Here is a 15,888-nt window from a genome sequence, read left to right on the forward strand (position 1 = left end):
GATGGTAATGTTATAGACCAGCACTGTCCAACAGAAGTATCTGTGGGCCACATATGTAACTTTAAATTTTCTGGTAGCAACATTAAAAATGAATTAACATTAAAAATGATTAAATGAAATTTTAATCATATATTTTATTTAACCCACTACATCCAAAATATTATCATTTCAACATGTCATCAATATTTTTAAATTCTGTATCTTGACTGTGGTGGTGGTCACACAAACCTATATCTGTGATTTTAAAAATGGGTGTTGAATACACACACACGTGAGAACTGGCAACGTCTGACGAGGGTTGGTGAATTATATCAAGTTCCTGATTGTGATGTTATATTATAGTTTTGTAAGATGTTGCCATTGGGGTAAACTGGGCTAAAGGTAGAAGGGATCTCTCTATTATTTTTTTCATCTCCACATAAATCTAAAATGATCTCAAAATAAGAAGGCATGAGCTTCAGCCACTGGGGCAGGGCCTTGGACTCCTGAGATTAAAGGCAGAAGTGGTGTGGGGCTGTGGCCGTTTATACAGACTGAGCCAGGCGTATACACTGGGTTGAGCCAAACCGGACCAGCCCTTTCCTTGGTGGGGGTCACACAGAAGCACAGTAACAAGATAACCACTTAAATGGACGGGACCGTGCCATGAGGAGGCACCGCAGGGTCCCGGCCCCAGTAGGGGCTCAGCATGACCACAAGACTGCAGCGTTAGGCTGAAATGCCAACTGCTAGAATCCAAGAATAATGCTAGCTAATAGCTCACGTGTTTTAGAACCTTCCTCTGTGCGAAAGATGTCATTTAGTCCTCAGTACAACCCTTTTAAGTAGGTGTTATTATATTTATTTAACCAAAAGAGAAACTGAGGCACAGAAGAGGTTGAGTGATTTGCCCAAGGTCAGGCAGTAAAGAGCGGAGCCAGGATCTGAGCCTGGATGTCTCGCTCCAGAGCCCTGGGTCTGACCCGTGCACTTTGGTGAGTCCTGCGCTGACCACACAGGAAGCTGACCCGCTGTGTCTGGCGGATCTTTAACCATCTCCCCCCTCCCCGCCCCTGGAACCACTCCCCCTGTCGCCCCAATCAGCACCTGGGTGAAGTTTGAGCGTTAATGTACTGAGGAGGCCAGAGGAGCCCTGGGGACAGTGCCCTCTGATCATCACTGTGGGGGGTGGGCCTTAGGGTGGGCTGCAGCCTGTGTGTGTGTGTGTGTGTGTGTGTGTGTGTGTGTGTGTGTGTGTCCCTCTCGGCCCAGCCTTGTTCTCTCCTCAAGCCCCTTTTAAAAACCAGCAGTTTCTCCATCAACTGATGAACAGATACACAAAACGTGGTGTATCCACTCAATTGACTATTACCCAAACATAAAACAGAATGAAGTCTTGATACATGCTACAGCATATATGAACCCTGACACCATTATCTTAAGCAAATGAAGGCATACACAAAAGGTCACACACTGTATGATTCCATTTACATAAAATGTCCAGAACAGGCAAATACAGACAGAGAGCCGATTGGTGTTTACTGGAGTCTGTGGGGAGGAGGAACTGGGGAGTGACTGGTCATGGGTGCAGGGATTCCTTTTGGCGGGATGGAAATGTTCTGGAAGTAGAGAGAGGTGATGGTTGCACAACACTGAGAATGTACTCAATGCCACTGAATGGGTCAAAATGGTTAATTTTATGTCATGTGAATTTCATTACAATTTTTTTAAAAAACTCAGTAGTTTCCAGACTGTAGGACACTTAAGATTCACAACTTGTGCCCCAATTCCTGACATACCCAGGGAGGGCTGTGCTCCAGATCAGAGAGGATCACTCTCCACCTCCTACATGCCCAGCTGTGGCCTCTCTGGGATAAAGACATGCTTTACCTCCTACCCCAGACGTCCTCAGAGTGAGGGGAAAGCAAGCAGCCCTGAGAAACTCACCACAATAGGCGTACTGGTGAGACGACAGCCAGCATTGGTGGGACACTCACAAGTGCAAAGCACTTCATGTGTCATCTCATTTCGTCCTCACAACAGTCCTGAGATACGTGCTGCTGTTTCCCCCAGTTTACAGACAACAGGGGCAGCTCAGGGAAATCATGTTCACTGCTGAAGTTCGCCTCGTAAGGAAGTGGTAGAGCCTGTGTGTGTTCCTCTTCTCGCTGCACACACACTCAGCCAACAGAGGCCAGCACCCCCAGGATTTGGGAGTCACTCGGTTCCCCAGGGGCCCATAGCCTGGGTGATCACTCTCCCTTCAAAACCAGGAACCAAACCCCACAAGCTTTTGAAACACAGATGATGCGTGCTGCCTTGAAACACAACCAGGCTCTGCAGGGGCAGAGCGAGACTGCACCAGAGCCAGAGAACCTGCAGGTAAGAATACGGGCACTGTATTCTAGCTGTGTGAACTTTGGGGAAGTGACAACCTCTCTGAGCCTCAATCTCCTCATCTATGAAGTCGAGCCCACGTTGCAGAGGTTCAGGGGCGATGCATACAAAGGATGTAGCATTACACAGGGGGCGTGGGGTAGGTGCCCTAAAAGTCAGTGGTCCATGTCCCAGCTCTCAGCTGGGACAGCGCAGGGCTCAGGCTGAGGAGTCCAGGGAGGGAGAGTGTGCTGGGGTACACCTACTTCCCCTACTTCCTGACCCCACACACCCCAGGCCCCACGGCCAACTCACACTTGCCATGTTCAGGCCAGGTGTTTTCCAGGGTTCAGACAGGGTAGGGTTTGTCTCACGCTCCAGATCAGAAACTCAGGCCATTCTGAATTCCAGCCGGGCTAAGGGGACAGAGCCGGAGGGACAGACAGCCCTGTGGGACTGGGGCTGAGGCCACTGGTAGGATTTGAGGCCAGCCCAGCCCATTTAATGGTGTTTTCCCAGCCAGAAGGAGGCCGTGCTAATTAAGTGGAATGTGCCGGTCTGCAAACCGATTTGTGCAGTTCCAACTCCAAGAGGGACCAGGAGCTCCCAAACTGGGCCAGAGTCACCCGGAAACACCCACTTCTTATCTGCGTCTCAGAGCCAGGCTTTCTGCTGGTACATCTAGGCCCCACACCCTCCCCGCCCTCCTCCCACCCCCGTGACAGGTTCTGGTTGCTGACCAACCGCCCAGGCCACTCCATTATGAGAGGGCATTATGCTCCTCTCTGGAGAGGTTGGTCCCCCAGCTACCCCATAATGCTGGGCTCAGAGGTCCAGAGTGAGCTTGAAGTCACACCTGCTGGTGGGGCGGGGGATTTGGTGAAGACATGGCCATGAATCATGGCTGGTTCAGGGTCAAAGCTTCTGGGGCCCCACTCATGGGCAGGGCCCAGCAGAACCTGCTGAATTCATCCATGAGAACGGAAGGGACCGGCAGACAAAGTCCAAACAGAAGACAAAAGTGGCATCTTGGGAGCTAAAGATTACCAGCTAGAAGGCTCAGGCTGAGGGGCAGAGTTTGGACAGTGCCTTCAACAGAAGCCATCAGCCATGGCCCAGATATGTCCTCGGGACATCCTAACAGTAATAAAAGGTTCTATGCATCGGGGGCTTGCTCTCTAACCGGAAGTATGCCCGTGCACCTTACGCACATTTCCGTATTTAAACCTCACAGCATCTTGTCCGTGTCTCCATTTTATGGATGGGGAAACTGAGGCTCAGAGAAATAGAGGGACTTGCCCAAGGCCACAGCAGAGTCAGGATTGGCCCCCAGGTCCAGCTGACACTGAGTCTTTGCTCTCCATCCTTTGCTAACCCACCTCGTGACTCATGGGGAAATCTCACCATGTATCCTAAGTGTGTAGAGGCTTCACTCACTGAGCCTTGGATTCTGATGTGCCTCTAAATCGAGCGGGCATGGTGAGCTCCTTGGGGTCAGCACTTACCAACCTTACTGCAGGAGCGAGCCGGTTGCCTGTGTCCTGTGGACACCCCAAGGCCCAGGGACCTGACTGGTGGGGGTGAATGACAGTGAAGCTTGCTGGCGTGTCCAAAGGAGACAGTGAGGAGGAGTCTGGCCCTAAGAGGGCTTGTGTAAGTCAAAGGAACCCAGCTGAAGCTGAAGTGTAACCTGAGACCCCTGGGGCAAACCTCCATTTTGCTGAGGGGGTTCTGCAAGCTGAGACTATAGGCTGACTCTCTGTGGACAATTGGGGCATTTTCAGAGGGTGTAGATCACAGGGGTGAGGATGAAAAGGAGAACTGACGGAGAAGGCTGGGAGAGTGGGGAAGGCAAACTTGAGATGTATAACGAGCTGTTCTGATCAGGTGCTGCTGTGTTATAACCCTCGCCTCTGTCTCCCCACAAAACCATCAATGCAATCTGCATGCCTTCCCGCTAAGGAAGCACAACAGCAAATACAAGAGCGAGAGCTCCCCGAGAGCACCTGGCACTGCTCCCGGGGCCACAGGCCACCCAGTCCCGGAAGGTCCCTTGTGAGAGGTGGGGGGGGGAACCCTGGAGGTCTTTCTGGGCCAACAAGGTCCTGTGACTCCCCTCTGTCATGCACACAGTCTGACCTCTGATTGCTATCAAAAGGGGGAAGCTTAGTGTGGCGATTAGGGCACAAGTGAGAATACCAGAGTTCAGTGCAGTTCCCAGGTCTGCCACTAAGTAGCTGTGTGAGTTTGGGTATGTTACTTTCCCTCTCTGAGCCTCTGTTTCCACAACTACAGAAATGGGGTCATAACAGTACCTCTCACGGGGCTGTTATGAGGTTTCAATGGGCGAATATTTATGAAGCACTTTAAGTGCCTGGCACATAGCAAGTGCTAGTAAGTTTCTTTTATTCTACCCCACTTTCCATTTTTAAATAGCTATATTGAGGTATAATTCATATATCATACAACCCACCGATTTAAAGTACACAATTCGATGCACTTTTTTTACTGTATCTACAGAGCTGTACAATCATTCTTAGAACATTTTTATCACCCCGAAAAGAACCCCCATACCTATTAGGAGCCACTCCCCATTCCTTACTCCCACCCCAAACCCTAGGCAAAGAGTAATTTACTTTCTGTCTCTGTATATTTGCCCCTTATGGACATTTCACACAAATGGGATCACACAATACGTAACGTGCTGTGTCTGACTTCTTCCCCTTAGCATATTTTCAAGGTTCATCCACGTTGTAGCACGGATCAGAACTTCACTTCTTTTCATTCAGTTTCTAATTTGGAGCGTGAGACAAATCTTACCCTGTCGAAACCCCGGCAGAATATTCTATTGTATGCATATGCCACATTCTGTTTATCCATTCATCAGATGACGAACATTTGGGTTGTTTCCACTTGGGGGCTATTATAAATAATGCAGCTATACACATTCATGCACAAGAATTTGTGTGGACATATGTTTTCATTTCTCTTGGGTAAATGCCGAGGAGTGGAATTTTTGGTTCTTTATGGAAGTTGTTGTTAAATAAAACATCCTCCTCTCATCTGGTACCACCCAGCAGGAACGATGGGAATTAACCTTTCTTGAGCACGTACTATGTGCCAATTACTGTTCTAGGTACGCTTACCGACACGACTTCATTTAATTCTCATTAAACGAAACGTTCATTGAGGTGGCTATTGTTGTCACAGCCACTGTCTAGATGTAAAAACTGAGGTGCTGACAGAAAACGCAACTTGCCCAGGGTCACAGCTAATGTGTGGAGGAGTCAGACTACGGAGAGGGCCTGAGTCTTTCCATCATCTACGCTAAGTCAAAGGGAAAGGGAGACACAGGCCAGGGGTGGGGGGGTGCAGAGGAGCACCCCTGTCTCTCAACCCTGCCCAGGGCAGTGGGGCCCTGCTCATGCAGGGACTTTGACCTATCAGTGAGGCCTCTGGGCCCAGGCAGAATGAAAGCAGCCAAGTTCCTGATTTACAGATGGGAGGGATGTAAGAGGTACATCAGGTCTCTGTGGCCGGGCCAGGGTACTCTTAGCACCAGGAAGTTGTCTGTGGGAACTTCTCCATTTCCACATTGTTTGTGTTCAGTGCTGTGGTTTGTAAGGGAAGAGAGGCAACTCACATCCAGGGAGACCCCTCCGGGTGTGCCTTTCAGGAGTCGCCATGACTAGGAGGCTCAGTCCTCAGCTCGCAGAGCCAGAAATGCTCTCTGCATCATGACGCAGAGCCATGTCCATCTCCAAGCCCCAAGGGGACATGAGAGTGCGCAGCTGACACGGAAACCGACTCCTTCCCAGTGACCAGACATTCATACCCACCACCTACACACCCTCTTTTGAACATCAGAACACTTGGGAGGCTGAATTGGGGACAGGCAGGGGGCTGGGCAGGACAAGAAGCAGAGCAGAGACTCACACAGGCTCCAGAGGCCACCTCAGATGGAATCTGGAGGGGACGTGAAAGTGGGAAAGGAAGCCCCAAGAGCTCCCAGACCCCTGTGCTCTGATTTCCCCTCTGTGGGAGAGGCAAAGCCGCCCTCCTGGGCACGCTTCTTCATCAAACACATCATCATGTCTCAAACACTCACTTATTCCTACCCTGACCCGGTCCTTTTCCTTCAGGGCTTTTCAGGGTGACCACCCTCATCCATTACAATAAGAGTTTTCTGGACAAAGAGTCAGACAGTGATTTTATGTCTGAGTCACAAGGGCTCCTCATTTCACCTCTAGGTACCAGCTATAGTCTCCATATATTTGCTTTCATATCTTTCTTTTTGCTTTTAAAGTAGTAGGGTTGCACACTAGTTAGGAACACAGGCGTCAACATTCATTTCACTGAGAATCACAGTCCAACTACCACTTAGGTGTTGTGAGACCTGAGCAAGTCTGTGACTCTCTCTGCGCCTCGGTTTCCTTTCCTGGAAAATGGGTACAGCATCCTCTGCCTTACAGTTTCTATCTCCACTGCTCCTGGCCCAGTTAAACATTCAAGAGTCAGTATTACTCTTGTCTACAGTGAACATAAGGAAGGGGGACTTTGGCTCAAAGCCACCAGTCACCTGACATTCACTCTCCATCCTCATCACTTCTGGGGAGATGGCAGGAGGCGAGGTGTGGGAGGCAAGGAAGCGGGGGCCCTGCACAGCGTGGGCTGGCTGAGGCCTTTCCCTGAAAGGCTCGCTTGATCACGGCTGGCATCAGGCCCTCGGGGTCCATTTAGCTGGTGATCAGGCCAGTAGGAATCCTGAAGCATCGGAGGAACTGGAGCAGGCCAGAGACCACTTTTCTGGTTCTCAGGGAGATAACAGGGCATGGATGCAGGCTGGCTTGGGGGTATGAGGGGTGTTGAGGATGGGGGGACACCCCCAGGAAGAAGCTTACGGAAGGTCAGGGTCCCCATCAGAACCAGGCTGAGGTCCTTCTTTACAAACTCCTTAAGAACTGGATGGTGAAACTGAGGCAGAGACTAGACCTTCAGGTGAGCCATCACATGAGAAGTACATAGGAGTCTCAGCTCACCCCAGGCATCTCACTGACCAGGATGGGGGAGCAAGATCAAGTCCAGCCTTTTGTGAGTAGGAGCCGGCCCTCTTCCAAGGTCTGCCCAGCCGGCCAGAACTGGGACGAGCAGAGGCCAACATCCTGCAGTCGCTCTGACTATTTCCTTTAGAGAGGAGGAGGCTGGCACTCAAAGAGGTTGAGTGATTTGCCCAGTCACACAGCAGGTGAGTGGTAGAACTGGGGCTGGCATCTAGGCCTGACTGTTTCTACATGGCATGTCTCTCCCCACATGCTGCCCATATGGGGGGTGGAGGACAACAAAGGGGAGAGTAAGAGACTGAGGGAGAGCCGAGGGAATGGGGAAAATGCGGAGGTGATCACAGGCCCAGAAGAGGACATGGGCGTTCCCAATGGGACAAATGGCATTACCAAGATGGGAATCAGGGGTCCCCAGGATTAGTGCCTTTCTAAGAAGCCTTGGGAGGCAAGCTGCCGTGAAGACCCTAGATGCCACTTTAAGGACTATGGCCTATGAATCCAGGGAAACCGATGAAGCAGCGCTTTGTCCCCCTTATTCTAAACCGAGGCAAAATCTGCCAACCAGGCCAAGTAGCATGTCATAGATACTCCAGAAATCGTTGGCTGCTGGGACAGAATCTGCTGTGTGTTCGGCAAGCTCCTGGTCCTCCCGGGTACATGGCTAGAACACCTGTCCCAGTGTCCCTTATAAAGGTGTGACTATAGTCTGAGTCCTGATCAGTGGAACGTGGACAGACGTGATCTGTGCCACTGTAGATCTGGCCTGCAGAACCTTCCCTTGCAATCCCCAGGCACTCTTCATCCCCAGCCTGAATGGAGGGGACCTGAGTGTTTACAGCTGGTCTGCCCAATACGGTGGCTACAACCACATGTGGTCAGAGACACGTGAAATGTGGTTAATCTGCATTGACATTTGGTAAGTAAATATACACCAGATTGCACAGACTTATTAAAAAAAAAGATATCTCATTAATACATTTTTATATTGATTGCATATTGAAATAGTAGTTTGGATATACTTGTTAAAAATATTAAAATTAATTGCACTTATTTATTTTTACTTTTTTAAATGTGGCTAGTAGGACATTGAAAGTTCCACATGTGGTTTTGCCTTATATTTCTACTGGATGGCACAGATCTAGAGGGCAGGTTTGTTGTGTGGAGGAGAGTCACCGGGGATGGCCTTCCAGAGTTGGGCGACCATCACCACAATCCAGTTTAGAACATTTCAGCACCCCCCAAAAGAAACCCCATACCCATTAGCAGTCATTCCCTATGCCCAACTCCAACCCTTGGCAACCCATTTTGGACTGCTATGTGAGTAAGAGGTAAACTTCAAAATATCATAGCAGTTAGCCTCTTGTTGTAGATTAAAGATGACCACCAATTGTGACCATCAAACACCTGCCACCAGGAGGTGGGGTCTTCATCTGCTCCCCTTAAATCTGGGTGTCTTTGTAACTTCCCAAGTTTTAAGATATTGGCGGTTTCCACTTCCTGGACGCTGGAACATTTGCTCTGGAGCCCTGAGGTGCCTTGTAAGAAGTCTAGCTGTGCTGAGGTCACCGTGCTGGAGAGGCCACATCGAGAGGCCCTTGGGCTACATGGAGAAAGGTGCCCAGCCAGATCCCAGCTGTCCCAGCCCCTACTGTGTAAAGCATCCTAGCTGAGACCCCAGACATTATGGAGCAGAGGCAAATTCAGCCTGCTGTACTCTATCTGAACTCCTGACCCACGAGCAATAGCAATAAAACAGTGGTTGTTTTAAGCTACCAAGTTTGGGAGTGGTTTTTTCACATGGCAATAGAGAATCAGAACATCTCCCTGATAATGCAGCTCCCCTCCACATCCCTTCAAGTTTCTGGACATCTCTCTGGGTAACTCCATGGTTTTGCAGACCTGAATCATATCCCCCTCCTCAAATCTCATGGACTGAAGATGACAACCATCAGGCACATCCATTTCTCCAATAAACCGGATTTGGTATTTTCCACCAGAAAGTTCTCAAATATCAAAATTCTTGCCCCCCTCCCCAACACACACACACAAAATGATACATCCTGAGTCTGATAGAATCTGGGGCTTTTCCAATCATCAATGAACTTTCCTTCAACATGTCCAGCCCTCTGGAATAGCCCTCTAGCCTTAGTCAGCCTTTGTGTTCCCTTTGGAAAATGCCTACCAGCTTCTCCAGCATGGCAGAGAATTCCAGGAGCATCAAAGAAGCCAGTCCTCTGGCCTGACAACAGAAAGCACCTGCTATGGACTGAACTGTATCTCCCTCAAACTCCTATGTTGAAGCCCTAACCCTCAACGTGATGGTATTTCAAGATGATGTCTTTCGAAGATAATTAGGTTTAGATGAGTCACAACGGTGGGGCCCTTATGATGGATTAGTGCCTTCATAAGAAGAGAAACCACAGAATTTGTTCTCTGTCTGTGTCTCTCTCTCCCCCTCTCCTTCTCTCTTTGCCTCCCTCCTTCCCTCCTTCCCTTCTTCCTTACTTCCCTCTCTCCCTCCCTTCCTCCCTCCTTCCCTGCCATGTAAGGACATAGACAGAGTTCTCATCAGAAACTGACCATGCTTAGCACACTGATCTTGGACTTTCAGCCTCCTGAACTGTGAGTAAATAATTTTTGGTTGTTCAAGCCATTCAATCTATGATATTTTTCTATGGTGGCCCAAGATAACTAAGACAATCCCCAAGTGGCCTAGCTGAGAAAAGACTGATGGGCTCACATGACTTGCAGGATTTTGACCCCCATCAGCTATGCCCTGAATGCCACCTGGGTCAATATCATGATCAATTACTGAGTGCCACGAGTCAGAAGCTGTTTATTAGCCAGAGCACACCAAGACCAGAATATGCGTGCCAAAAACGGAGCTGTAAAAAATCTTGAGTTGTGTGGGCTTTATGAATATATTTTCAACTGCAGAGACAAAGATGGTGTATTTGACATGTCCCCAAACCTACCTACCAATCTATCTGTACAAAAGCCAACCTCCTCCATTAATTAGCACTTAACCTTAAGTTTCTTACAGTGAAAAACAATTTTATCAACCCCAATCCTGCGGGAGTGAATGGCTTCTCTTTAGGGCCAGCAGCTTATGAAATAAATCACCACGTCACATATGACAACGTGATTGCCTTGCTTTCACGAAATAAGAACAGTCAGGCTCTTCAGGACCCAAATGTAAATACTTTTTTTTAAATAAAACCAAATTCCCCAAACCTGAAATTATGGCTATATAATGTTTTTCAAGCACCTAGTGTCAGAAAATGCTTTTGAAAAAGTCACCTGGGCAAGACCCTTGACAAGGCATCTGTCCCAAGGCATGCTGGGAAGTACAGAAGAAAGAACGAAAAACTTCTCAAACCCAGAGCTTTCTCTTTCTGTGTCTCATCCTATACAGATGATGGAAATTCACCACGGACTATAAATGTCTCAGTGCAAATGAGGTCTGATTGCCGGTGGTGGGTGAGCCCTGGGACGCCTGGTTCTAAATTGTGACTTTATCTGACAGACCTCATTGGGAATGGGTTTGGAACACGGCTGCCAGGTGGCTGCACCCACCCACAGGTGGGGGCTGTGGGCACTTGGCTTGTTGCTTGGGTTCCTTCCTCAAGTAGGATATGCTACCTGAGCCCTCACTCCTGGCCCAGCCCTTACTAAGTGCTGTTAAATGGTGAATGGGAAGGACTGAGCTTTTGAGAAGGAAAAAATGACCCACGTGGGCATAATCCATGACTACGGCAGAAGGCTTGAAGGACAGGTTCTGAAGTCAGGCGGTCTCAGCTCGGACCCCGGCAAGTTACTAGACCGTTCTAAACCTTAGTTTATCCACCTGTAAAATGGGACTATCAATAGTACTTATTTCATAGAGTTGTCGAGAGGATGCAAGGAGATAATACATGGACAGGCTTTTAGCATGTGCCTGACACTTAAGTGTCAATGAAAACTGGTAGAGAGAATGATGAAAGTGATAATAGGGCAGGGGGGGCCCTCAGATGTGGGTTCTGCTAGGACCTCTGGCAAGCAACCTCACCCATCCTTGGAGGGGCTGAGAGAAGCGAGAGTCCCTCCCTAAAAAGACACTAACCAGCGCAGTGCACACACCCACTACAACCTCAACCTTAACCCCGGAGAGCTTCACACCACTGGTTTAAAACAGCCCAGATTCCAGCTAACTGATAGAGACGTAGACCAAGTTTGTTTCTCAACAGCAAGACCTAAGAAAGTAACAAAGTGGAGACAATTGGAGCAGGACAGAATGGTTCCCACTCCAGGTCTGGGACTCTTCTTTTGTCCCACTGTAGTAACTCCCATTTTGTGCTTGACCTTCATTATCCAGTTATTTTTCCATTGCCCAGCCATTCCTTCTCTCTCTCCAGCTATTCCCTCTCTCTAGTTATTTCTCCATTACCTTAGCTGCTCCTTCATTATCCAACTCGCTGTCACCCACTCAGATGATCACTCATCACCCAGCTACTCTGCCGCTCCCCAGCTTCTCTCTCACCCTCATATTACCTACAAGTATTATTTTCTAATTTAACACCAGTTTGGAACAACCAAGGGAATCTTGGCTTTAGTCGGGACAAATATACATATAAAGTGTCTTGCTGGACCAAGCAGCTGATGTTCAGAGATGCAATGTTTCCTGTTTATTGTTTTTGAGGCCTTTGGTCTGAGCTACAGGGAGTGGGAAGGCAGAACCTACATAGCACAAGACATGCCACAGTGCCAGGCAGAGCCAGGAGTCTTAGCCACATGGGAGGGCCCTGGGTGGCATGGCCCTGTAAGCAGCTCTCCTAGTTCCAGGTAAATGCTGAGACAGGAGACTCCTCTCCTTCATCAGGGTCCTGCTCCTAACCATCCCTGCAGTTCAGAATGCTCTCTCCTAAAAGCTGGGAGTGCTTCGTTATGGATCTGATTCAATCGTAAGGAATTTTACCCCAAGCTTGCCAGAAAACAAGTTATTTTCAGCCTCCGTGGGCAGCAAATGAAGAAGAAAGTCATAAGCCGGAAGGAATGACTGTGTAGAAGCCTAACCCATTCGGAAGAAGGTTGGCCACCATGTTTCTTTGACAAAATGTTAAGTGCCAAGTAACTTGGACAAAGTTTACTGATATAATCTAGTTTTTTTTCTTTTTTTTAATAACAAGGGTACAGATCATATTAACTCTGAAAGGTTACAGAAAGCAATTTATAGAAGCTAATTAGGGTCCCTCCAAAGAGCTTTTGTAATTACGGATGGGTTTTAAACATTCAAGTGGCTCAAGCCAAGCAAAATGAATATTGGTGGCTGCCGTAAGAGATGATACAAGAAACCAGGAAATCCCGGGCACCTTGAGTTCTCTGGTCTCAGTATGTAGTCTGACAGAAGTTCTTCAGTAGCAGGTGCTTTCATTTCAGGGTCTCTGAAAGCAGGCTCTAACTATTACATGATGTGGGGTGGCCAAAGCCTTTCACTTCCCACTGGCTTATAATAAAAATTGCTGTAAAAAGGTTTTGACTTTTTCATACTAACGTGTAAATGATTACAATCTGACTATTCTAAGGTGAATGACTGATAGGAGGCAGACACTGAGTAAATGAAGATAGAGACAATCAGGGTAATTATGGCAGTGAGAGTCAGCAGAAGGATTAGAAAAGAAAAAAGTAGAGATGTTCATCTTGCCTCTGCCCCCTTGAAACTGAGGCCAGTGGCAGATGACAGTAATAGACTACACTGACCACGTGCACTGTCCAGCCTTTATCTCTGATTCTTCACAGCCAGTCATTACTCTCTCCACTTTACAGATGAGGCATCGGAGCACAAAGAGATGAAGTAACTCGCAAAGGTCACCGAATGAAGATGACAACTTAGTTTTGTCTGATGCCATGTTCTTAAGTCCCAAGGCCTGGGACCTTTCTGCAAAGCTTCCCACACTTTCCACCGAGGGCCCCTTTTGATTCAGTTGCCCCTATCCCGTCCACGTTTGGAAAGGTTTTATATAGTGAGCACATTGATTGCATTTATGAACTAATAATTTGTTCCATCTGGCAGATGATTATTTTTCTGTTCTTGTTTGTTTCAACATTGATCCGGACTTTAACCCCAATTACGGAAGGTTCAACATAATATTATGAAATCGCATAAATCACTGTCAGGGCTATGCAGCTAATAAGCAATAAAATTAAACAGGCCTAAGCATCATTTCCTCGTGCTGAATTCTGACTGTCACAGTTGTACAGTCAGTGCCAACCACATACGTCATTGGCCTGCTCAACCCAGAGTCCAGGGTTCCCAAAACGAAGACTCTGTTGACAGTGTTTGGCCCACCTGGTATATCCCAGACATTCCAGAACATCAACAGCCAATCACAGCATTTGATCAACACAACAGACCCCAGGTTATCACACTGGTTTGCTAGAATTCCGGTCTAGAACACAGCAAAGTCTAGAGTGGGTGGGAGAGGGTGACAAGGATGGCCGCCGATGAATCATGTCATTCCGTGTCCATGTGATTGTATAGACTCCGCCCACATTGGCCATGTGACTTACTTTGGCCAATGAGATCTCAACAAACATGATGCAGGCAAGGGCTTGCACACTGGGGTTTGCCTTCTTGGAACCCTGAGCCCACCACGCTGGATGACGCCCAGGATGAAAGACCACAGGGAAAGGGAACCCCGGCCATCTCAGCTGAACCCAGACACTGGCTGAGTTGGCAGCTAACTGCAGCCTCATGAGGGAGCCCAGGCAACATCAGCAGAACTGCCCAGTCAATCCTAAGAATCACTAAGAAATGAGATGTGGTTGTATTAAGCCACTAACTGTTTCAAGGTGGTTTGCTATGCAATAATAGGCAACCAATATAACCTAGTTTTTGATGATGACTCTTCTGGAGAATGGCTATTACTACTTTTGTGGTGCCCAGGGAATTTGGGGTCCTTACGCTAAAATGCCTGTGTCCTAGGATGTCTCTTGAAGGACTGGGCTTCATTGAGTTTTTCTTGTATAAATGACAAAGGTAATTTCCCTCTGCCCAACTTAGCAGGTTTCATATTTCTCCTTTCTTAGTCTTTATTTCTGCTCTGGACACACTCCCCCCATCAGATACGGTAGACAGAGAATGGGGCAGTGAGACCAGTTCTGTTTTGTTGGCACAAACATGGGATGGATGTACTGGACAATGCAATGATCTGAGCAGATTCTAGAACATTCTTCCATTTGTCAAAGCTCAGCCTTCCTTCACCTCATTGTTTAATGACTTTGGCGTTGGTTTTGATTATTGAGAAAAGGACTTAGGATGCATACATTTAAAGAGCTTCTGAGTTTCTTTGACAGAAATACTGACCATATTCTGACTCTATTAGAAAGAAAACCATGGTCCCTAGAAGCCAAGCAAGACTAAATCATGATAGAAATATCTCATCTATCTCCTCAACAGGGTTACTAGACTGAGAAATGTCAAAGATGGGGAATGTCTGGACTCCAGTGAGCATTTGACAAGCCTCTCATATATCTCCTTATGAAAATCCAGGGGGAAATTCTGGTGGAGTGTCATGGTGTTTGGGGTTTGAACAGGTTCCAGGAGACTTCCAACTGGCTGAATCCCCCAGGATGGCATCATCTGGGGGATTGGTAGACCATGGTTTACCAGTCTACCACAAGTGGTTTCTTCTTTCAAGATTAGTCTCATACGATCTAAGCATAGGAGCTGCTGTGCCAATAAAATCACAGGGCGATTGTACAGAAGCAAGAGAATTGTGTCGCATGCCAGAAATTCACTTCAGCGTGGTCGACTCATTCTGGATCTGTAGGCAGACCTGGCTGGAAATGTCACTCATGAATGTCATTCATAAATGTCATTCTCATCAGAGTGTCACAAGAAAGTACATGATCACCATGTTTAATGGCATTATATCAAGATGGGTTTCCATAGTCACATTGTCCTTAGCAACAGAATGGTAATCTTCAAAGTTAGTGGTCATGTTTTCCTCGCCCCTGGACAGTATTTAGATAGCGTTGCTCATAATTGATCTCCCAGCCTCCTTTTCCTAGGCATTTGTTCTTGCCAAGGTTCTTTCTACAATAACATTATCCACGGTTAAGCATGTTAATACTGTGCTCTCTTCAAGGTGACTTTGCTAGTACCTGAGCTCCCACATGGCCTGGCCCAGTCTCTTCACTACTGAACCAGCAGTGCTGGTCTGAAGTCGCCCAGACGGTGCGCAATGAAAGTCTGATCTATTACAGGGTTTGCTAGAATTTAATCCTCAGAGAGAAATTTTCTTCCGAGTTTTTTGTACGAAAGGAAGGCACTTTTTCTTTTTTATAGTAGACTCTTGCTATTTTTCCCACATACCAACCACAAAAAACAGTGTAGTTAAGTTCATTTCAGTTGAACAACATCCCTAATGGGTAAAGATGGACTCTGATACATGTTTTAAAAAAAAAAAAACAACAGACTAAAGTGGAGTCACTT

General features: G+C 47.6%; 1 protein-coding gene across 1 annotated transcript in view; it reads right to left on the reverse strand.

Moving 5' to 3' along the window:
* PPP1R16B (protein phosphatase 1 regulatory subunit 16B) overlaps positions 1–15,888 on the reverse strand; it is a 93,528-nt gene that overhangs the window by 37,696 nt on the left and 39,944 nt on the right. The gene's annotated exons all lie outside the window — the stretch shown is intronic.

Source organism: Rhinolophus hipposideros (genome assembly GCF_964194185.1).
Source record: "Rhinolophus hipposideros genome assembly, chromosome: 22".
Taxonomy (NCBI): domain Eukaryota; kingdom Metazoa; phylum Chordata; class Mammalia; order Chiroptera; family Rhinolophidae; genus Rhinolophus; species Rhinolophus hipposideros.